Source organism: Abramis brama (assembly GCF_963993115.1).
Source record: "Abramis brama genome assembly, chromosome: 6".
NCBI classification, from domain to species: domain Eukaryota; kingdom Metazoa; phylum Chordata; class Actinopteri; order Cypriniformes; family Leuciscidae; genus Abramis; species Abramis brama.
In genome coordinates, this window is record NC_139968.1 from 41,143,819 (window position 1) to 41,153,249 (window position 9,431).

At 37.5% G+C, this 9,431-nt stretch overlaps 1 long non-coding RNA gene across 1 annotated transcript; it reads right to left on the reverse strand.

Annotated features, from left to right (window-relative positions):
* Positions 1 to 149: 149 nt before the first annotated feature.
* Positions 150 to 2,876, reverse strand: LOC311084242. Its single transcript, XR_014606469.1, has 3 exons — positions 2,753 to 2,876; positions 2,124 to 2,435; positions 150 to 456 (listed from the first exon to the last, which is right to left on the reverse strand). It is a non-coding gene; the product is annotated as an uncharacterized lncRNA (long non-coding RNA).
* Positions 2,877 to 9,431: the final 6,555 nt, after the last annotated feature.

Sequence of the window (9,431 nt, forward strand, 5' to 3'; positions counted from 1 at the left end):
AACAGGGTTTGTCACAAATGGTTTATTACATTAAATAGCTTAAATTTAAACTATCCTAAAAGAACAAAAATAATCAAAATGGTGTATTAATTTAAAATTTGTCATAAAAAACAGGTGTAAATGCTTTTTTTTTTAACTCACCAATGAGATAGAGATAGAAATCAGTCTTCATAAAGTCGATCACTAGTTGATAAACTCCTTCATGTTCAGTTGTGGTGTTTGTGATGGTCAGAGATCCAGTTTGATTGTCCAGCTTCAGTCTGTCTCTGAATCTCCCATCAAGAACATCATCATATACAGTGATACTGTAGGGCCATTTAATGATTTCTGCTATTAAAGTGTTTTTAATCCTCCACTGAATCACATCATCATCCTCCATTTCAGTAAGATCAGAGTTTAGAGAGACTGAATCTCCCTCCTTCACGGACACTGCCCTGTCTCCATCAACAAGCTCTCCTGAAGTACAAACACAGCTAGATTCTTCTGTTTAAATGATAGACTTTTAAATAACTTTATGATGGATTACTAATATAAACACGTTGAAATTTACATTTGAAATACATTTCCAAAACTGATTAATAATTATATATTTGAGATGATTTTGAATAAAACTCATTTACTGATGAAGTGGGTCTGATCCACACAACATCAAACACTGAAAACACTTTTACTTCAGACAAGAATCACGTCACACTGAAACTAATGCTGTTTGAGCGTCAGTGTTTTATAGAACCAACATTTAGAGAAACAGAAACAAACAGAAACAACTAAAGTCATAACTAATTATTATGACCGCCGCTAGCGTAGCTAGCGAAAGCGGTCATATACGGATTGTCAAAGATTTTTTTTTTTTTTTTTCGTCATCTGAATTTTTCGTCAACGATACCAGGGACACCGAAACACTGGGGAACATGAAATTTGGTGGGCATGTAGCCCCACTAGACTTTTACGGAAAAATTTCGTTTGGTCCCCGGGGGCCACTCCCCCCCCTTGCACTGAATGATTGTTTTGCGTCCCTTCCCATAAATAATGAAAATGCAATATTATTCTGCTTTAATCGCCCCTATCTTCAGTTGAGATGTTCAGAACTGCACCATATTTCATGTGTATGATTAACTTGACATCCTCTGGGGGTATCCTCTGCTAAGTTTCGTAGAATTTCATTCATGGGGGGGGTATAAAATAAATTCGTTTATGTGCACATTTAGTGACTGTACACTCATCGGCCTGTAGATGGTGCTGTTGAGCGAAGGGTTGCTGGTTTAGGATGATACTGTCACACACAAACATGCAGGAATACAAACAAACGCAAGCATGCACACACACTGACATCCACACGCACAGACACACACACACAAACACACACGCGCACACACATGTACGCACACATACATACACGCACAGACACACACACACACACACACACACACACACACACACACACAAATATAAGTAAACACTTTTTGATCGCGCCCACACCTCTCTCTCAACATATTCCAGCATTGCAATCTTTACACCGCAGCCTGCTTCATAGCTTCAGAGCTAAGGCAGAGCTACAGATTAGGTGTCCCTAAGAATCCGCGTATCTAACAGTAGTTACGCATTACATTAATTAAACTGCACGCAAATTTTATTTATTTTTATATCGTGTATTCTCCGTGTAAATTTATGCACCAAACTGCGACGCCCGCACCATGATGAACCGTCCATGACGACTTTTGGAGATTGCCTCATAGGGCCGGTTCAAGTAGTGGGGGGCAGAGGGGCTGGGGGGCCAGTCAAAGGGGGGTGGCGGGCCTGAGTCGGCCCACGGGCCTTAGTTTGGTGACCCCTGACTTAGATCAAGACAAACAAAAAATGTATTACAAGTTTTTTTTTTAAATTGTTTGTTAACATGGACAAACAATGCATAATCTAATTACAGATGTGCTAATTTGCATAAAAACCACAACAGATCTAAACACTGGGTATAGCCAGGTGAAAATGTCTTGTTGAATCTTGTTGACATATAACAGTAAAATACTTAATGTTAAGGTCTGAATGGAACCCATTTAGGCTACCCATGAGCATTACTACATAGAGGCAGGAATAAGTACTTTAGAAACCAGCCAGTGTTTACTCACTGAAGACATAGAGCCTGAACCTCTTGATCTCACTGTTGGTCTGTAGTTTATAATCTCCAGTATGTTCAGTTCTGGTGTCTGTGATGGTCAGAGATCCAGTTTGATTGTCCAGCTTCAGTCTGTCTCTGAATCTCCCATCAAGAACATCATCATATACAGTGATTCTGTCGGCCCGTTTATAGATTTCAGCTATTACAGTGTTTTCATCTCCAAACCTCCACAGAATCACATCATCATCCTTAATTTCAGTAAGAGAAGTGTTTAGAGAGAGTGAATCTCCCTCTTTCACAAACACATCTTTACCAGACACTCCTGAAGAACAGAGTTTTTCACAGATTAAAGCTTTTAAATCACTTGATATTGGTTTGATGAAGCTTCACTAAAATACTTTTAATCATGTAAATGTGAAGTGATTAATATTCTGCAGCAGTTCAAAGACAAAAGATGAGGAATGAAAATGAGAAATAGTTAAACCGTTTTATACAATCAGTAACTGCATTAAACTTTAATCTCAAGAGTGTTTTCTCTCAGCAAAATCACACATTATTTGTTTTTATATGATAATAACAGTGAAAACAGTGAATGTTAAGAATTTCTGACTAATTTAACCAGTAACATTTAAAACTCACCATCCAGACGCCACAAACACAAACAGAGAAAACTAATTTGAGGAACATTTTCTTCATCGGTTCACTGAAAAGCCCACGATAGTAACTCTTAATGTCTGAAACACTCAGATTGCTCTGAAAGACTGAACTGAGATATTTATCTCACACAGTTTACACTCGCACGTCCATCCTCTTTTACATCACGAAAATCAACAAGCTTTTGCTGATCCTACATTTTCAAATGAATTCTGGCCCTGAATGAAAACTCAAAACCAGGAACAGGCAAAGTTCAGGCGATCAGCAAACAGCTTCTCTGAAGCAAGGCAAAACACACAAGCAGTGAACAAAGTTTAAGTCCAAACCAGTGTAAATCAAGCAGAAATAAACAGGCTTGATAATGTATCTCCATCCATACTAGCGTTTTCAAGAGTTTTCCAAAGGTCTGAACATGCTTAAATGTGTAAATCATAATACGAGCTCACTGAGACTATCTGGTACCAAGGTCACACTCAAAATCATCATTCCGTGTTTGGTTCAATACACAGATCAGGTTTTGCTGTTTACAGACGCTCCTTCTAGTGTTTTCTGCAAGATACTGGTGGGGGTTTCTTTCTCATTTGCTCCTCTAGTTCAACTGGCTTTAGTCTCTTTTCTAAATATTATTCAATATATTTACTTTAATGTAACATTGTCTATCACAGCATTTCTTGTCCACAATCTGTATGGTGTTCTGTAATTTCCTGATGATAGGCAAACGAGCTGGAAAACATGAGAATAAATTAGGATGAATGAAGATATTCAAGCAGACGAGGAAGAAACATCGAGAGCAACCGAGTTTCTGATATAGAAAGTAAAAAAAAATAAATATCCTGGGTTATTTTTTCAAGCCTACGCTGAGTTGAGTCTTTTTGGGTCATTTTTTGGGGGGTTGGATTTTTCAGTGTTTTTGTGTGTGTGTGTGTTACCCAGCTCCTGGGTCAACTGTAACTGTGAGTTATTTATTGAGGGCTTTTTGCATCCTCTTCAGGAGAGAGCAGTTCTCAGTGACACTGAATTGGTGCATTTCAACGGTAAAATACAGGTTTGTGTACATTTTATTTTAAATATAAAATCGTTACTGTTCTGTAAATCATTTAATTTTATGCAAAGAATACAGAGATGCAACCTAAACAAGTGTTTCATCAGTCTTTTGCATCCTTGCATAAAATAAATGATTTAATTCTGAGAGATATTAAATATAAATACTTTGAATGATAAAATATGTCCTCAGAGCTGTTCAGTGTTAGTTTATGGGCAGGTTATGGAGTCAGACACCGCATCTGAAGTTAGCGGTTCCTGCGTAATATAATATCATGCAAATGGCGTTAACAAGTTATCATGCAAACCAGTGGTTGTGTGGAGTATTTTACAAAAGTTTAGATGATTTAAGTTAATCTGTAAACACTAATTCATGTATGAAGAATAAAATAAGTTAGTATTCTAGAAAAAAAAAAAATCAACCCATTATGCTGGGTAAAATTAACCCAACATGTGTTCTGTCCTAATATTTACTGGGATAAAAACAAGCCAAATTGGGTTGTTTTTAACCCTGTGTTTTTAGTGTAAAAGCTCTAAATGTAAAAAGTAGGCTTACTAGTCATTTTAAGAATAAAAAAAAATCCATATGATAATTAAGTTACTTCTTTAGATTATCTTTAAAGCTATAATAAATAAAACAGGTGAAACTGATTTTTAACTCACCAGAGAGTGAGACAAAAAGAAGGCCTGATAAAAGTATTGGTCTGTAGTTCATAATCTCCAGCATGTTCAGTTCTGGTGTTTGTGATGGTCAGAGATCCAGTTTGATGATCCAGCTTCAGTCTTTGTGTCTCTGTAGCTGCCCTTAGGCATCCATCAACGGGACACAGAGAGTTTCTGACGGGTTCTTCTTTATTCCGCCCCGCGAGGAGCACATTAAACTTTCGCTGCGTATGTTAGCACCGTGAAACTCGCTCCGCTTTACCAAAGGGACTTAGTTGTAATTGAGTAAAATCAAGGCACAATTCACAGTAAAACTTCACATTATCTTCATGTACTATGGAGGAACATGAATCTTCGCTTCTCTCTGGTGATCTGACTACTTTGCGTTTTTACACCCCTAACTGCGTAAGCACGCAACATGCTCAGAACACATTTAAAGTGACATGACCATTTTGCAGTCACTTACATTCTCTATTTTTAGAAAAATTCTCTTCATCGGTTCACTGAACACAATAGTAACTTTTAAAATGTCTGAAAACACTCAGATTGTCTGAACTGTGATATTTATCTCATTGTCTTTCCTCGCCTATTCGGAGTGGATCAAACTCTAAACACCTGTAGTCATAGGTGCACAATTACACCTCTGTCCTGGTGTCTTAAACTTCGCTTAAAAGCGCAACCCAAAGTATCACTTCCTCAATTCTCTCAAACTCTTCTAACCAGACAGCCCTAACCAAAAAATAAATCAAATCTTCCTTCCTTCCTTGTTGATTAGTCAGGGATGTCACCGGAGAGTGATTGCCCGCACACTCTCCACCATTTACTATAGGAGAATTTACAGTTAAGACCAGATGACCAGATATCAAATAAAAATCAAATCAAGTATATTTGTATAGCGCTTTTCACAATACAGATTGTATCAAAGCAGCTTCACAGTATTAAAATAAAATAATACAACAAGGTTTGTTTCTAGTGGAATTTATTGATTGATAGAATAAAATTAAATATCCCCAAAATATCCCCAACTGAGCAAGCCAAAGGCAACAGTGGCAAGGAACCGAAAAAACTCCATCAAGTGACCTAATGGTGTCCTAAAACTCCATCAGGTGACCTAATGGAGAAAAAAAAACCTTGGGAGAACCCAGGCTCAGTCGGGGGCCAGTTCTCCTCTGGCATTTATGAACTAGAGGCCGGATTGTAGTTTGAACTGTGAGATTAACAATATTATATGAATGCCTGGCCGAAAAGATGCGTCTTTAATCTAGTTTTAAACTGGGAGAGCGAGTCCGAGCAACGAACAGTATCAGGAAGACTATTCCAGAGTTTCGGAGCCAAATGTGAAAATGCTCTCCCTCCTTTGGTGGATCTGGATATCCTAGGTATGACCAAAAGCCTCGAATTTATTGATCTTAAAGAGCGCGATGGATTATAGGGTGATAGAAGATAATACCTTATAATTAACCCTCTGGAGTCTGAGGTGTTTTTGGGGCCCTTGAGATGTTTTGACATGACCTGACATTTGTGCTTATTTCAGCTACTTACAACATACTATTGGCCAACATGTAATTTTGTTGTATTCAGCACAAACTCTGCTACAATAATATGTGAGCAAAATGGATGTACATGTTTGCATTTTATAGAAAAAAATATATTATGCGTGGTTACTTAGTATGTTTTGGGAAAAACATTGTCACTGCAATAAGGCCATTTAACACATACTGAATAGTTTTCCATAAGACTTTGGAATTACTATTCTTGTAGGCTAGAATTTTTTCTACAAAATGAGGTGAAAATCATTCTGACCACTCTTTCACAAACAACAATATAACGATTTTAATTTTGCATGTCAGTTTTTGTGTCAGCACTGCTGTATGCGTGGGCCATGAATATTAATGTGATTCACACCAGGGGTGTGACTAAAGACACTCCCCCCATGGCTAATGGGCCATCAAGGTGCTGTGAGGCAGCCTGAACAAAGAATGATGACCTAAGAATGATTCACTGATGAATAAAAAGTTAAAAAGAACAGCATTTATTCAAAATAGAAATCTTTTCTAACAATGGAAAGACTTAAAGTTATTACTATCACTTACATCCTTTCCAAAAAAGAAAGAAAAAAAGACCAAACTTTTGTTTTTTTATAAAAAAATATTTTTATTCAAAGAATCCTGAAAAAACTATTACAGGTTATAAAAAATATATATTAAGCAGCACAACGGTTTCCAACACTGATTTAAAACTCATTGCCGTTTTCTGTGACACACCACAGAGCTCTGTTATAGACCCCTTCAATGTTTGTAAACATCGAACGCCTAGGTTGGGTGCGCGCGCAGCATGGGGTCAGAAAAATGGTGCGGCTTTAAATAGACCAGCATATTGTGTCAAAGGTATGCACTGTTGCCATCACAGGAACGGGAACAGAACCATAATAAACTTGTTTTAGCTAATGGCGATTCTCTGCCTGATTAGAGTCCTGCACGGGTTCGGTTCAAATTCACTCAAACGGGTGAAAAATATCCAACTGTGTCGGGTACGTCGGACACGGGGGAAACACGGGTCTAAACACGGGTTTAAAACAATCACATGCAAACGTAAAAATATATTCATATTTTTAGGAACACTTCTACAAAAATATGCCTGTATTTCAAGTTATAAAATAATTTAAAATCCACATCAGTTTATTTGCCCACGCGCCACGCCCTCCCAGGATCTTTCACTTTTAAAAATGCATCATAACCGCGCGCGCGCGATGATCTGCTTGCAGTCGTCGAGATATCTGTATGGATGCTGAGGAGTTGAAGAATAGCTAGTGGAGATTTTAAAGTTGTCGACAGTCATCAAAAATCAAGTCCAGTGTGTGGGAGAAATTTGGAGTTATCTGAAGAAAATGTGAACGGCTTATTTGCTGCATGCATTTTCGTGTTGGATAGCCGCAAATGTGGAACTTCATCGCCAAGGAACCACGCAGATAACTGTGGTAACAAGCAAGCAGTTCTGTCGAACAGTTTTTTTTTTTATTTAACACTGTTAAGTATGTGTATATACAGTATATATATATATTTATTTATTATATATATATATATATATATATATATATATATATATATATATATATATACATATATATATAATAAACGGGCAGACTGGGACAAGGCTACGATCAAAGATGCTCATGTTTGTAGTGTTATTGTGTTATTGACAGTTATTGTGACAACAACGGTAGAGTTAAGCCCTGGTAAGTAAACAAATATTTTCTGTAAACTGTAGACTGGTTTAATAGTTAGGTGAAGTTCGATATCTGGCATTAATTGTGATCTGTGTGTCATGCTACTTAGCAGATAGCAGTATCTATCTGAACTATAGACTGTAAAAAAAATAAATCTGAACAGATGTCATCTATTTTTTTTTTAAAACGGATGAGATCCTGCAGGAACCCTGAAAAACTTGACTCCACAACTGGTGTGATTTTCACAGTCCACTTCAAGTAGGCTTTTTTTTTTGACGAGAAATTCTCTGGTTAACACACAATTCAATAGGATGGAATGAACTTTCTGACCCCGACATGCGCACTGCGAACTTAGAATTTTCCTGTGACGTCGACCGTGAAGGGGTCTATAAGTTGCTCCATAAACTCTTTATGGGACAAGTTACCATGTAGCTCTTTGTGCACAATGAAAGAGTTGGTGGAAGCAATGTCCAAGAAGTGTAGAAAAATCTTACTGTACCACTTCATGGTTATGTGCTGTGTTGTGTAGTACTATATTAGCTGATCAGACAGGTCAACACCCCCCATGTGTTTGTTGTATGCAGTCACAGGTGCAGGACATGGAAATGTCTTTGTCCTCCATGTATCTTGTGTTTTCACCCTCCTCTGCGCAGTGTCTCCTGTATAAGCAGAATGGATGTTTTTTGTCATTTCACACAAGAATAGGTAGGCTACTTTTATATTATGACGATGTAAACACAATTAGGCTACATTTCATCTGTAAAATATTACGTCTATGCACTTACTCGGTATGATTTCTCGATCGCACTGAGAACTGAAGGTTCACATTCCTAAAAAACAACATCAAAATAAAACTTTTAGCATACATTATACAAAGTAAACTGCTGAGCAAGTGATGGTTATGGACAAACAATGTATAGTTGATGGGCCATAGAACGGAGAAATATCTATTTATGGGCCATAGACCGCGTCACCGCGAGTATCTGTTGATGGGTATCCGCACGCATTTAGTGACACGTGTACGCAATGAACGGATCGTTCGCGAACGACACACATCACTACATTTCAAACATTTACACCTGTATTCACAAACATCTGTGCATAAGGCAGTATTGAAGCGTGTCTTAGGCTAACCAAAATCGAGCATTTATATAAAAATATAATGTAGACAGTAGGCTATATCACATATTTTACCGGAGGCTGAAACATATTTGCACTAAATCACATTAGTAGATATTCGCAAACAAGCTACATTACGCATAAAGAAGTATTTTAGCATTATTTCAGTGTCATAAGCTAATCAAAACTGAGTGAAATATATATGAAGTAGGCCTATATAAATTTAGCACTGAAAGGTTGCCTACCAGTCTAGTTCACATTTTAACATGTTTCTGTCTATTTATAGATGCATATACATGTACGATATTAGGCTTAGTTCATGTTTTTACTCCAAACTCATTTCATAACATACATTTTAATCTGGCACGACCAGTTTAACATGTCTTACCTTAAAAATCTTCTCATCTTTAAATCGCGTTCTTCTGAGGTAAATCCCAAGGTAAACAGCACAGCACAGCACAAGGTAAACAGCACAGCACAGCACATCTTCAAACTCGATGAAAAGCAGAGAGGAGTAAGTTACCAAAGTCTCTTATTCTTTGTTTTGAGGTGATGAGGGCGTTTACAGGTCTGCGTGGATCATTTGCATGTCAATCGCTCGTGCGCGTGTGGGTG